This window comes from Zootermopsis nevadensis, unplaced genomic scaffold, assembly GCF_977971745.1.
Source record: "Zootermopsis nevadensis isolate Lab colony 2312 unplaced genomic scaffold, Znev_1.0 Znev_ptg000029l, whole genome shotgun sequence".
Lineage (NCBI taxonomy): Eukaryota > Metazoa > Arthropoda > Insecta > Blattodea > Termopsidae > Zootermopsis > Zootermopsis nevadensis.
The window spans coordinates 873,834-888,549 of record NW_028259161.1 but is presented as its reverse complement, the minus strand read 5'-3'; the positions used below and the strand labels follow the sequence as shown (position 1 = coordinate 888,549).

Genomic DNA, 14,716 nt, shown 5'->3' with positions numbered 1-14,716 from the left:
GGCTGCAACGCAAGCAAGCGCTGGGTAGGGGATTCGACAGGAGGGAAATGCAAGAACACCGGCATGATATCATCAATTTTAGTTTTCGTTAAGAGATACCGGAGTCATGGCATGATATGTTCCGGGTTGCCCTTTATTAGCTCGGAGGGCTGGCTTATTGTTCCTGCTCGTTTCTGTGTGTGTTCATTTGTTTCGACGTATGGCATTCAACAGCTTTCAATTGATGGTGCAGTAGCGAAACAACGGCTAGCGTATTATTTGATTAAACTTTCGTATTTTGTACAAGAAACTAGCGCGTACTGTTCAGATGAGATTTACATTGCGGTTAGTATGAAGATTACCGTCTTCCGGGACGTTTCGCCTTGTAGTCTGATCGAAGTTTCAGAGGAACTACACGACGTAACATCCCACAAGACAGTCGCCTTCACGCTTTTCACATCTTTGTGCGATATCAAGCCCAGAAATTTATATTTTCCTACGCCGTACTGAAAAATCTAAGTGATGAACTAGACTCGGTTGTAAATTTTATGCCCACCGCCGTGTCGTAGTGTTATTGATGGTTTCTTCGTGTCGAGAAAAATGAAAACTGTCCCACTGTGCGTACAGCCTGACAACAAGTTTGTTCGAAGAAATTGCAATTCGTATTTAGTACTTTATTAAATTGCAGTTTATTAAGAATTAGCCGAGATATCTCAGTGGCAAGCGACTTGGTGATCTGAGTTCGATTCCCGGGAGAGGAAGGGACTTGCAGTTAGCTATCGTCATTTAGACAAGCACATCCTGGTATACATTACATGCTGGAATGTATTTCCTGGATCGTAAATCAGCCGGAGCGTGAAGATAATCATGTACCTCGATGACGTAACCGAGAGTAAGAATTACCTACTCTCTTATGTCCGCCTTATTAATGTCGTTGTGGTTATCACTTGGCGAGACATTGAAATACGTAGTATATAAAAAAAAGGATATTCCATAATTTTCTTTGAGTGACTGAGGAAAAGCCTAGCCGAATTCCCAAATATGAAACTCGAGATCTTGACGACTACATCTGGTGTGATTTTGTGAGCAAATATTTCTGCAACTGTAATAGTGTTTTAATTTTATTTTGTAAGTAGGCTGATACCAAGTTTCGGATTGCCGCAAGTCGCAAGGAGTCAGCAGGTGAATGCATGAAATACTAATGGATTTTGTTGTCCCACTATACGCCATGTAAGCGCTTGGGGAGTAAAGGTACAACTCCTACTCATTCTTGATCGAACCCCGGTCCGCAGCCAGTCACTTTTCTGACCGAGGTACGCCGGCTCGTTATACAAACATATTACGAATTGTAACTATGTGGTCCACTTTCTTCGTTTATAGTCAGTGCCTTTGATGAAGACTTCCTGGTCTTTTATAGACTTGGCTCCTTCTTACACATTTTTATTATTGGTTCCTTCACAGAGAGGCAGAAACCAAGTCGCAGTTCGCGCTGTAATGAAGGCAGGCTTCGAAAGCGACGAGTGACGTCACCACACCTACGGTAACGGTCAGTGGTTCTCGTATTTTAACCCACATTCTTTATCTCTCGGTTTGGTTTAGTTCAGAGGTTCCCAAAGTGTGGGGTGCGCCCCCCTGGGGGGGGGGGGCCGCGAGTGGTTTTCTGGGGGGGGGGCCGCGAGTGGTTTTCTGGGGGGGGGGGGCCGCGAGTGGTTTTCTGGGGGGGGGGGCGTTGTTTGTATGAAATTTTTTTTTAACGAAATATGCAGAAACATTTTTAACCCCTTTGCTTGGTTAAGGCAGTTTAGTTGTCTTACAGTGCTGTAGAATTCAGACTCGTAGAGCATAGGCGGTTTTAGGAAGTAAACAGCAAATATGCTCACAGAAGCAACCACATCCATCCCACCAATCCAGGTATGAAGCGTATATTTTATTACAGTTTTTAAATTAAATGCATTGAATAATATATTATAAATTATTAAAGAATGTGTACTCATAGCTAAATTTTATGAAAAATGTTTGCACTTGTTCTGGAAGTGGGGCGCAAGGTATAAACGTTTTGGGAACCTCTGGTTTAGTTTGATTGCTGGAAGAAATGGCTTCTATTTTTGTACGTGACTGTAAATTTTTTCGAGTGTAATACTGTTAATTTGTAATTCGTCTCTTGTATCTTCAGTCCTGTTCGGAACTTGTAGCGTCACTCCAGTTTTCCAGAGAAGTTTGTTTTAATCAGCATTTATCTCGGTTTTATGGTCCGATAATTAACATCCCATCTGCAGTAACAACCGAAGTCATTTGAAGTTGGCTACAAGACCACAGTGGGAAGAAAAGTCGAAATCTTATAAATAGGTCTGTTACTTAAGACTGCAGAAAGGGCCTGGTTAAGGTATAAAAGGGTGAGCGAAGGGAGTGTCTAAAGAGAGCTAATGTCCACGAGAGAAAATAGTATTTTCGAAGGCCCATGAAACGATGGATTGACGAAAGGAGATTTTGCTCTGGATTGAAATTTGCGTAGTTCTTGAAACTGATTAAGTATCAAGTTTATACCGAAAATAGCCGTCTTTGCTCTGAGTTCATTCAAGTGTCAATCTAGTTTGATACGAAGCCCAAGGGAGGTTAGGAAATGAGTGGTGACAATCCGCTGTCTGGTCGGCTCTGTGGCGTACCTCATGTTAGGCGAACAATTAATATGTGGAATTCGTGACGTGATGAAGAGTTTCCACAGCACGAAATCATGCTTTTATCAGAACTGAAAGTAGATACTATTTTCGCCTTTGTCCTGAGAAACTTTACAATTTGTACAGTCAAAAAAAAAGAAATTATTAGGGGAATGGAAACAAGCGAAATGAGACGAGTGGGGTGTGCAATATGCATGACACAGATGAGAAATGCACACTGAATTTTGGTTGGAGATTTCCGTGTTCTCCTGGAACCCACTTCTGTCTACGTATTATTTTCGATAATTTGTAGCTCGCTTATGCCCACGCATTGGAACTGCTGTAGTTGAGAGCTGTCCGTCCCTGCATGTGTGTCGTAGGTCCCGTGAATTACGCTGTGGGTTAGATTAGGTTAGGTTAGGTTAATTTAATTATGAACTAACGAATGCCAGGTGTTAATATTGTGATACGTTAACACATTGACAATTGTGGAACAATTCCCATGAAATCCCTACCACAAAAAACAAAACATCAGCTATTAATTGTGGGCTTCATAATGTTGTTTATGGTTCGAATGAAAATTTCTACCCCAAGTGAGAATTTATCAAAAACCAAAAGGCTCGAGGGAATTAAAATTTAATTCGTTGTGGAGGCGACAGAGAGGCACAGCCAACGGGGCAAATTAATGCATGTGGTGTTTTTCTTTCTTTTTTATTTTTTAAAGTGGAGCTATCGATGTTCGGTGTAACATTTATTAGCCCTGCTCTACCCTCTCACTCCTTCCGCCTTTACGGGGGGTGGGGGTGACCGCAGTCTGGCTGCAAACTGCGCAACCTTCCAAAATTCGTTTATCGGTCGCACACAAAACGTAGCGGGCGGTTAGACAGCGTCACTTGTCGCGTGCTCAGGGCGCTGAATACTGACTGACCCGTCCGTCGGTCCGTCCGTCCCTGTTGAGGGAACACTTTCAGACAAGCCAGTGTTCGGAAAGATGTTAGGAGCGTGTCAGGGTTGGCAAGGATTACACATCGCCTTTTTCTAAACGCTACATGAATTTCGTAAACAAAGTTTACGCACAATTTGGCCGCAGACACGTGTAATGTGTAATGCAGCGTTTCTCAACATATGGTACGCGTACCGCTGGTGGTACGCGGGCCAGTGTTGAGTGGTACGCGAACTAAGTAAGAAAGGCAAAAGATAATATTAACATAAATAAGTTTTCCGTGAACGCATTTGGTTAGTGGTACATTTAATGTGTTCAGTTATAATTAGTAGTACGCCAGCGAAAAATGGTGTAATGTGTTTACGTCATTTGAAACTTAAGTTGATTCTGAATAGAAGGGGGGAAGCAATATTAAACACGGAGATTTTTTATCATTAACAGGAAATTAATTCAGTCGACAGCAGTGAATGGTAATTCTTTCCCCAACTATTCACCTGTAAGATAAACGAGTAGGCCTCTTGGAAGTGGGACGTGATTAAAAAATCCACGTGTATGCACACGTGCCTAGAGGTTCACGCGACTCGTGTATGTTTCAGAGACTTTTGAATGCCTTGTGGTTTAATCGTGCACAGGGATTTTGTTCAACCTGCAGGATTCGGTTCATGATTGCGCGTGTTTTATACGCTCCCAGCAACCTATATTTCTCAGTGACGATGCTAAAAGGCAAGATGTTTTATTTTACAAGTGCTGCTACCATTAGGCAGATTGTAGCTGTAATTGTGATGTGGATGACAAGAAGGTAGTCCCCAGCACTGTTCTTTTTTGGGGGGAAGCCCCAAAGTCTGAAAGTTGGACGCCTCTTTGCTGTTACTCTCAGAGTCCACGTAAAGAGGGCGTCAGATCCAGAATCTCGCTGACCTTCGATCTCACGTATGTAACACTTGGTGGGCGGGCGAGTTTCTCGAAATTTATAGGGCGTTGCGCGTTGATCACAGTTATTCGATCTGTATACGATTTGAGGCTTTCGCGGCGGTGAGTCTGAAGACATTCGATCTCTAATTACGATTATACCGAATTTGGTTAGGTTTCATAGACAATTGCAGACGTTAGAAAAAACGACTGAAACAATTCGACCCCTGTTGACCTAAACTTGCAGTGAACGGACATCCGCATACAAAAGGTAAATAATAGATTGCAAGAAACTGAATTTGACTGCCTCTTCTGAGACGTTGCTGGCTGACGTGTTAGAGACAGTAAGCACCTCTGAAACGTCGAGTCAGTTTCTGCAGGATCCCAGAAGAAGCAATCATCTTCACCCTCTCCGCCGTTGTAATCTGAAATCTGATGAAATTAGTAACAAATAGGCTTGAAATTTACTGAACGACGAATAGAGCAAGGCTCTTTTTGAGAAGCTGACCCACGAAACTCTCCGCGTTTTATGGAAGGAGCTCTCCGCAGAAACACAGTAGCTCGGTGCCTCCCTTTTCGACATTTGAAGGTGGAGAATGATGGTGCGTCGTTATAAACATGATTCATTAATGATCCACTGACGATAGATGAAGTGAGTGACAAATAAATTAGTAAAGTCTCAATTTCTTTTCCGAATCAATCCATTCCAGCATTCGGCAGTAGTGGCTCGCTGCAGCCAACCGAATAGTGAGTGCACTGCATTCGAATGCAACCAGCTCTGTCCCCAGTGAGCAGGCTGCGAGATACGTGTAGCCTACACTGAGGGGGATATCGACCTATCGAGGTATTGATCTAAAGGGAAAGGGGTGTGCATTGTTTCCTCCCCTATTGTTGTGTGTGTGTGTGTATTCAGACGGGGTGAGGTTTCCACCCTCCACCTAGACATCCACCCACTACGTTCTAAACTACCAGCTATATTTTTTTAGCAACCAGCTTTTCCATCCCTTTCTCGCAACCAGTTTCTAATAACCACCCCTGTTTCCTGCCTTCCCTTGCGTCTGAGGCACAGCCTCCTCGTGTTTCAGGCTCAGGACAGTGGAGTAATCGGCCAACTCACATCATCTGGCCCATGCAGTGACTGTGGGACCTGTCTTGCATGTTTTAACCTTGATATGTGGAATGCAAATGCGAACACAAAAAGCAGTTTTCCATACGGAGATAGACTAGAAAGGCATGAAATGATGTAGCGATCTTTTCAAGGTCTCCTGTCCTACGTCTGCATGTTTTGTAGTAATCGTCATCATTATTATGATGTAAGAGTTGCGTAAATCATTTAGGCTAGGTTACAAAATTTTGCAGAGCCTTGTCTATAGCAGCAGTAGTGATTTTCCTCTAAACGCTCCTATTTTCTGCGACGACTTTGCGTCATGGGAGCCTCGTAATTTCATCCTACCTAATATTTCTATAATGGTTAAATCGCTTAGGATGAGGTGGGTAGAGCATGTAGCAAGTATGGGGAGATGGGAAACGCTTTCCGACTTCCTGTTAGAAAGGCTGAAGGGAAGATGTAAATCACAAGACCGAGATGTAGATGTGAGAATATTAAAACGGATCTTAGTTGAACTGGCTGTGATGTTGTAGCTGCATTCAAATGACTCGGTACAGAAATCGGTTTGCAGGCTGTTGTTCTATATCGGGCGAGAAGTTTCTTAGTAGGACCTGAGGTTTTCACGGCGGCTTCCACCGTCGGGACTCGTCGCCCTGATGGCAGAGGCAGCAGGGACCTGTGAAACGTTGGTAATTTTCTACCAGGTTGCACGACGCTACAACCCAGAAGACGGGAATTCTTTACTATACTTGACCGTACTGTCAGCTTCCCACGGAGGACTTCGTGTGAGTGTTGGCCTGTGATCCGCCACTGCTGTGGGTGAGCGCCACTGACCATATCCCGGGCGGTCAAGGACATGTGACCTGGTTCAAGTGCATCCAAGAATAACGTGCCGAGGGTCGAAGTGTTGGAGCAAGACGGAGAATAGAGGATACCAAGAAAAAGGGGGCGAATGAAAGAAAGAAAGAAAGAAAGAAAGAAAGAAAGAAAGAAAGAACAGGCTTACGCACAGTGCGAAGCTGAGACCTTTCTTTATTACTTTATAGAAATACTTTACAGTTTCGGCCTCGGTGGGGGGAGGGGGCGCTGCGTTGTCATATTTCACATCCCCTTAGGACACGTTGTTTGTCGCAGAAAAGGGAGGTTTGTAATCACAATTCACGTACCCTACTTGGGGGAGTAGCCCAATGGCAGTTGCTCATGTTCGATTGATTATTTGATTAAATTTATAGTCTGCAGAGAGTAATTGGAGGAAATAACACAACAAGGAGTTTAATGCCTTCTTGCACTCAATAATGGGAATAACAACGTTTCAAACGAAAGAATATGAGACAAATCCTTGTAGCGGATTCGTTGAGAAGGTGGTGTTAGATCAATACATTCTCCGACTTTAATGGATCTTAAAGATCCAATTTAGTATTTATAGGAGTTAGCTTTAATATTATCCTCATAGCTACAACTGTGCCTTTCATGTTTCTCGACAAAAATGTTGTATTTATTTTTCGCGTCTCCTGTTGTCGTTACAATGATATCTTTGTTTGTTTGTTTGTTTGTTTGATGAAGAGTGCAATTTCGAAGCTTTTTGTTACGTAACTTTCCCCATTCCTCTGTTATTTATTCTTTGTATAAACAGGTGTCTGGTTTTATGTGTCATTTTCGAATATTTTTAATTATAAGCATCCGATGCTGCAGAAATCTTAAATTGTGTTTAATGAGGTCAACTATTTTGTCCTGTTAACACAATTAGGTACAAGTCGTATTTCGTCGACTGCTTTGTACATATTTTTCCAGGGGGATGGGATAAATTAATGATGGTAATTTGCCATTCTAATGACAGCGGTAATTAAAGAAGAGTTTGTACGGTGAAACCGCATTTAGACTGGTTTTGTAAAACGTCATGGAATTACAGTTGTAGGCTAAATATACGTAGATTGTGGGGACAATTGTGTGTGATAGGTTCAAGTATCGAGATCCCACGTCAGCGATGGTGTATATTCTTTAACAAGAAATTCACTGGTTCACAGTTTTCATATCAACTAGGATACTGGATACTGTGAATGACCCGTTCTTCAAGTGCCTGAGCACTGCAGGTCCCAACTTTTCGTTGGCTTGATCTATGGACATTCGGTAGGACTCCTTGGACGAGGGATCGGCCCGTCGCAAGGTCTCTACCTGTACACAGGACAGCACAACACAGAAAAACGCGGACAAACATCCAGGGCTTGAGTGGGATTCGAACCCACGGTCCCAGCGACCAAGCGGCACACGCCTCAGACCACGCGGCCACTGCGGACCCCTGCCTATCAACTATTGGAGTTAATTCTGTGTTCTGGAGTAAACGTCAGTCCTAATTTCGAATTTTCCCGGTGTCAACTGATTGCACTTCTCCGGCTTTATTGGTCCACAGAGAGAGAGGGGGGGAGAGCATTACAAGGACCAGTCAGGAGCTGTGAGCACCGTTCCTGCTACATTCGCTGCCCAGCAGCCATGAACAGAAATCGGACAGTCTGTACTCATTGAAAGTGTGTCCCCAAAGGTTAGGTTAGTGCGGCCACAACTTCGTCGTGCTTTCCTCGCCAATTTTTGGCTTTGGCAACCAACATCCAGCTTCTTGTTATCTTTGCCGTCTTTATGTTTCTCAGTTTTCGTTTATCTCCTCCTCCACTTTGCCAAAACAATGAACAGATACTCTGGATCTTTGCATGTCAGCTTCTCACTTTAAGTAGATAAATTGGACGGCTGCTTCTATAGTCAGCGCTCTGTTAGTTATTGAGATAGTTATTTACTATGGTTTTGGTTTTAGAGTTGAACTTTGTACAGAGTTGGGATTTATTTCCGAGAATGCCTTCACAGGAGAACAATTCTGTGTGGTCGGTCGACGTCGACAGGAAGAAGATTATCGATCTGGCCTCCTCCTGAAAAGGAAGGTTCTCCGAAAACGTCTCGGTGTGCGTCAGGTGAGTCTCCTTCACATCGCTCTCATGACTTTGGTACCGGGCTGTACACATAAATTGTACCATTCTAATAAATTTCAATGTGACTGAACTACGTACAATTCCTGCCTGTGGTAGTACAACCCCAAGAATCCAGAGCAGCTGACACGAAAACTCGCTGCAGTGAACGCATTCCTGAGCCACTTCCGATCCTCATTATCTGTTTCTGCAAGTTCAATGTTGTGCTAGTACTCGCATCTCCTGCTGGAAGTTTTTGGAGAGGTTAACCTACCAAAATATTTCATATATGCACACACAATTACACGCCTAAATTCTTAGCAATGACTATTCATCTCGTGACGTAATATTCTAAATTGTAACATCCTTCTTAGATCCGAATATTTTCTTAAACAATTTGTTTCCCCTGTCCTCAAATTTTGTTCTTGCCTCAAAGTAAGAGGTCACGTTTCACACCTCAGACAATTTGACCTCTCGTGTCGGATATGGCCCTCGGACCACGAATTGACAGTAAATTATCTGCAGCTTCGTTCGTTCGTCTGGTACGGGTCATTCTGCAGTTGTGCTAGAGCGTCCTACGTGTGAAACCGGATTTAAAGAACGATTAACACAGCATGTTGTAGCTGAAAACCGACGTTATCAGAGTCGGGGGAGAGGGGGGGGGGTTGTTATCTGGAGCCACGTAACGTGACGTCATAACACGCAATGGGGCCCCTGCACTGTGGAATATCGCAACGCCCTCCAAGCATGTCTTCCTCTATACACCGACCGTGTACAGAACACTGAGCAAAATACTCGCAGTTATTTGAGGCACGACCTGAGACGTTCCTAAACGGACTCTAGAAATTAATTCACTATCAACACATCGTGATAAGCTGCTCGCACAGATTAAATCTGGAAGCGATCCAAATGCATGATAGTTCATTAAGTAAGGAGACGGTTGTCACGTGTGTCGAAACCGCGGGGTGGGGATTAAACCGCTCATTTCTGAATCATTTTTTTTCCGATTGCTTCGTACACACTTATAATTTTATGTGTAGTAACACGGATATGAAACGTGGTCTTTGGCTGTGCAGAAATGTCTGGGGAGAAATTGCGGAGGAGAATGTTCATACCGAAGAAACAAAAAGAACGGAGAACATTAATGATTCCACTCAAAATTTTTTTTGGTAGATTAAATCGAGGGGAATGAGGTGGACGGAACATCATCACGCATTTGAAAACTTAGAAATACTTACAGAATTTTTGTCTGAAAATTGGAGGGTGCAGGTTTGTCGGTGTTGCGATGTCTATTGGTTCTTGAATCATGTGCCAGGGAAAATAATTGGACTGGCTCACGATGATGTTGAACAGCGCGCTTTTCTTGAAAGGAACGGAATTTGTTGACAAGTCCGGTAACTATAAAAAAACGCGGGTATGCCCGGATTATTAGTTGGTTCTTCAATGCTACGTATAGTACAAGTACCGATTTTGATAGCTATTTCCAAGGGCTGATGGGGTCTGCCCTTCGGATTTGTTTGTTCCCTTCATGTAGAAATCGGGCTTACAAAGGGCTGTCATAAAAACGTATGACGTGGAATGACCTTTCGGCCGAATGAGTTCACAAAGGAAAAGAGAAAGCTTGGGTAGCAAAGGCTCTCTATAACAGTGGAGAAATGTAAGTTATTTTATTGCACAGACTCCCGCAATAAAATTCGACCGTCAGACTAGAGTGAGCGACTTGAGACGTTTATTCCTCTTATTCGAGAGGTTTCGGCTTCAATTTCTTTTTTTCCCCTGGGAGGGTGAAATCTGTTGAAATTTATTGGTGGGTGGAGGTGGGCTGCATGACAAACAAGCAGCGCTATGTTTGAAGCCGTAAATAGATTTAAGAATTCAGTTTGTACCGCAAAGAAAACACAACACTCCATTACGAAGATCAACTTGTAAGGAGATAATCGTTGTCCATTGCGAGAATCGCATGAAATCTGTAAATACAAAATGTAGAGTTCTTGATTCGTAAAAGAAGGTGGTATGTATAGTTACCAGTGGGCTGTAAAGGGTTGAGATTGCAGTGAACGGTTCCCTGTTTCATCAACACGGGGATCGCTACAAGTGCTGTATTGAAACAGTAATTTGGCAGACCAATAGTTTGTCAGTCTGTATGTCTGTTCGTTAATGCAGTGAACATTGTATCGACATCCATCTTCAGTCAGCTCTGACGTTTCGTTGCGGCCACAAGTCCGTCTGCATTGCCTATCCGTCATTGTCAGCGAAATTCAGGCACCGCTAATCGCCCAGCAACGTCCGTGTTACTCTGCTTTGGCGCAACGCTCTGCGGCAAATAGTGCAGTTCGATTGAAATTTTTTTTGTGAGGAGGAAATAATAAGTGCTCGCAGAATTTTTGTGCTGAATATCTTGAAGAGGTGCTACTTTGGAACATCGAGACGGGGGGGAAAGTAAAATCCAAAATAAATAAAGTTAAGAAAAAGATCATCTGGGAAACGTGTACAATGAAAGTTAATACCAAAAAGCATTTGTCACTCAACACGACGTTTCGGCTCCCGGCCTTTTCATTCTCCTGTCACGTCATAATTTGTCCTCCGCGCCCTGCTTTTTACACGCCCTCAGCCTGTGTTCTTCCCGAAATGACACAGTCCAAATGTAACTGATATTCAAGCTCTGGTTCTGCGAATTTTAATATTGAGACAGGAAGAAAGACATAGTAACTGCAAGATACCAGGATTTGTTACCGTATTTCGCAGTTGTCATATTGTCCGATAGATTTTCCTATCACGAATATTACTGGTATGGCCGAACTGCATTCCAAAATAGTTTGCGGGTTTGCTTCGCACAGTCATTGCAGAGGAATTTCGTCTTCGTAGTTTGTTTCTCGCAGCGTATAGCGTACTGCACTGGCCAAGGGTCTGGCTACAACAATGGGGCGAGTGTCACCCGTACCAAGTGGGCCTCCAACAATCAAGCAGGGAACCCGTGTCGTTGTAAAAGGAAATCTAAATGATGAACGAGACTGCTGCTGGTGGTGCCAGGAAAAAGAAACGGTAAATTTGTTTTAGTACGGTTGGTGCCGTCAGACGTAACCGCCCGTAAGAGAACAAACAACGATGCTCAGCCCTTTGAAGCTCATCTAAATAATATTTCAGAATTCAGTCCGTACCCTACCTCAAAGAAAACGCGACACTTGTCCAAGATAAAAACCAATACGTGAATGTTGTTGAAGAAAATGATCACTGTTCGCTCTAAGAATTGTAATAAACACATAAATGCATTCTGCAGGCCGATCTTTAAACCAAGTGGTGTATGTAGTTAACGTTGTATTTTTGATGCCATAAAAACTGAATTATAAATATAATCTCGAAAGAGGCACGAACGCGAAATTAAATTTTAAAAAGTGGACGAGCCTGGCTTCGGACATGCGTGGAATTCCTTCACTGCAGTGGCCTATTAGAACGGTCGACCCCATTCTTCGAGTGCATGTAACATCATCTAGCACTCCCCTTCTTGGTCCCGCAACCCTCTCATTTTCTCAGCCCTCCCTTGTGTCTCATCAGTCATCCATCCACCATTTCACCCCCTTCCTACTTCTCGCTGTTCCTTGCTCCATTCTCTCCCTCGTGAGTGCAATCCGTTCTCATGTTGGAGGAACCTCAACCAACCTTTTGCCTCGTCTCTGACGAAAAAGGCCACGTTCTTGTACGACGGGCAGGGTCAGAATTTGCAACTTCGACGAAGTTAGTTAGCAATTTAAAATATCACGTGATGGTTAACATCGTAGGTCACTTTATATCAGAGAAATGAAGTCGTTGAGGTTGCGATGTCCTGGACATTTAGCTTGGATGTACGCAGGTCTGCGTGTAGAAATTTGGTAAGATAGCGTTTTTGAAATGTGGCCACCTAGTGCACAGATTAAGATTGCGTGGAGGAAAACCTCCACTAACCATACAAAATACTAATACGTAGCGTTTAGTTAAGCATCTTCCTTCCTCCCCCTCCCGCCGCTGATTAATTAATTTTGAGAACTCCACACACACACACACACACACACACACATCTGGTGGAAAATATCGAACCACGAGTATTCTCCGCAGTTGCTTATTCAACATTTCGCTTGTTTAACGCAAAATACGCTTTTATTAACCAATTGAATAAGTCGATGCATCTGTGTCAGATTGAAGGACACGACGCCAGGAATTTTTTTTTTTTTGGAAGGAGGGGGTGCCGTCAAGATACCGCAGTTTGCCGATAAGACAGTTCACAGATCGAGTGTTATCGGCCAGTGAGAGAGAGAGAGAGAGAGAGAGAGAGAGAGAGAGAGAGAGAGTGAGAGTGAGTTGTCGGTGCAGGCCTTGTAACTTCGCTCCAGATGCACGATCGCTCTGTAGGCTTACTCGCCAAACTAAGCCGAACGCTTATTCGAATTGCTCAGGCCGTCTGTAACCACGTAGCAACTCAAGAACAGCTGAAGGTATTTCCATGATAATGTGGAGTTTTGCCGAACTTCGTCTACACATTCTAATTTGGATTCGGACCAGACAGTAATTTCAAAAAAGGGCACTGGGCGCGTATCTGCGCGCGAAAAAATGAGTGGGGAATCACTTCCCCCGGGGAATCCCCAGGTATGTCACCGCCCAGCCAGACTGACACCACGGCTCCGTTAACAAAGGTCAAATCTCTTCGAACTCGTACATGGTTGCTTCTTTTTAATTCCTTCAGTAACATCCTGGAAAATATGTGTGATTATGCGAGAGTCTGCCTCAAATGTTTGCAAGATTTTTTCCTCAATGAAGGCAGTATCTTGCACAATTCGAGTCTTAAGTTCTGCAAGTTAAGGTGGAAAGTGTGCGACGAAGACGTTATTTATGACGTAGCTTCGTAGGAGGTGCAGCAAAATCTGGTGCAAGGTTTCCTCAGCCACTCCGTCGTCTTCAGTTTCCGTACGGAAGCGAACTGTCATCTTGAAATACGTGACTAATGAATATAGAAAACTCAATTTTTAATGTGAAAAGTATTATTTAGTTCCAAATAAGTTACCGAATATGAAGACGTAGTTTGTAATAACCTCAATGAAAGAACTGCCGTTCTAAGAAAACTCTTTGGGTCGTGTATGAATCGATTCTTGGCAGCAAAGAGTCTAAAGACAAGCTTCGACTGCACACAGATGTCGGGCGTCACTTCGTTCTCAATTAGACTTATATCGCAGTGTTTATTCAAGCAAAGATTCGCATCACGACTCGGCATTGTGTGAACAAGTTCGCCGTCTCCTCGAGGAATTTCACTGGACCTCCAGGTGGCTACTGGTGTCTTCCCACTGATGAAAAACCCTTCCCGTCCTTCATGGGAATTTCTGCCGAAGACAAATTTCCGGAATCACCGAACGAAGTTACGCGAAGAAAAATCAATAAATATTTAATTTAGAAATAACATTTTCTGCTGTGTTCTTCCTTTTCCTTTCATTTTCCGCTTTAAATATTTGTCCTTCATTATGTATAATTTTAAACTGGTTTACAAGCTTCATTTTCTCGACCACAGAAAACAAGATCTCATTTTATACCGGGTTTTACTCTGTTACTTGGTGTTTCTGGCTTCCTCAGACTCAAGGCCACACCCCACCACAAATTGATCGCGCAATGCGTTGCGTCATCATCTCACCTTTCAACACGCACTGGGTGTCCTTCTGGAACGTTGCATATTACGTGGTCTCTAGCAGGATAAGTTTTTTCTAACAGGCCGACAACTGTCAGCTTCTCAAACAGGAGGTTGTACCTTGTACGAGTTGTCTTCAGCAGTCGACTGCGTTTCAAGATCTGGGGACGTGTCGTTAATCGCTGTTGATTGCGACTGATAATCATCATCAGGGATGAAAAATGGTGACCCACTTCCGTCAGTCTGACACAAAGTCTACGCAGTAAGATCTCAGGTTCTCTTCCGGACCTGAAGATGAAGGCAGCATGTTCCTTCCGATACATTTTTACCCACACACTTACCTGCAAGGCCAAAATCGACTAACGTTCTGCTCGTCGAGCAGTGATTATCAAGGAAGGAGACGCTGCACGTCGGCCTTCGTTGAATCGCGACTTACTACGTCTCCCTGCCAGAGAAATGTCGTTCGAAGTGATGCCACAGCGGATATCTGTATTTACGAGATGACAGTCGGCTCGGCTCGATACGCGG

General features: G+C 43.5%; 2 protein-coding genes across 7 annotated transcripts in view; one reads left to right on the top strand and one right to left on the bottom strand.

Moving 5' to 3' along the window:
• LOC110837886 (protein Wnt-5b) overlaps positions 1-14,716 on the top strand; it is a 203,504-nt gene that overhangs the window by 66,307 nt on the left and 122,481 nt on the right. The window contains exon 4 of one of the 2 annotated variants that reach the window (XM_087358274.1): positions 1,441-1,525. The exons of the other annotated variant lie outside the window; for it this stretch is intronic. The gene's annotated coding sequence lies outside the window, so the exon portion shown is untranslated. The remainder of the gene's footprint in view (positions 1-1,440; positions 1,526-14,716) is intronic. 2 annotated transcript variants of the gene reach the window in all.
• The window catches only part of Ppa (F-box and leucine rich repeat protein partner of paired), a 74,832-nt gene that overhangs the window by 23,128 nt on the left and 36,988 nt on the right, over positions 1-14,716 (bottom strand). The window lies entirely within an intron of this gene.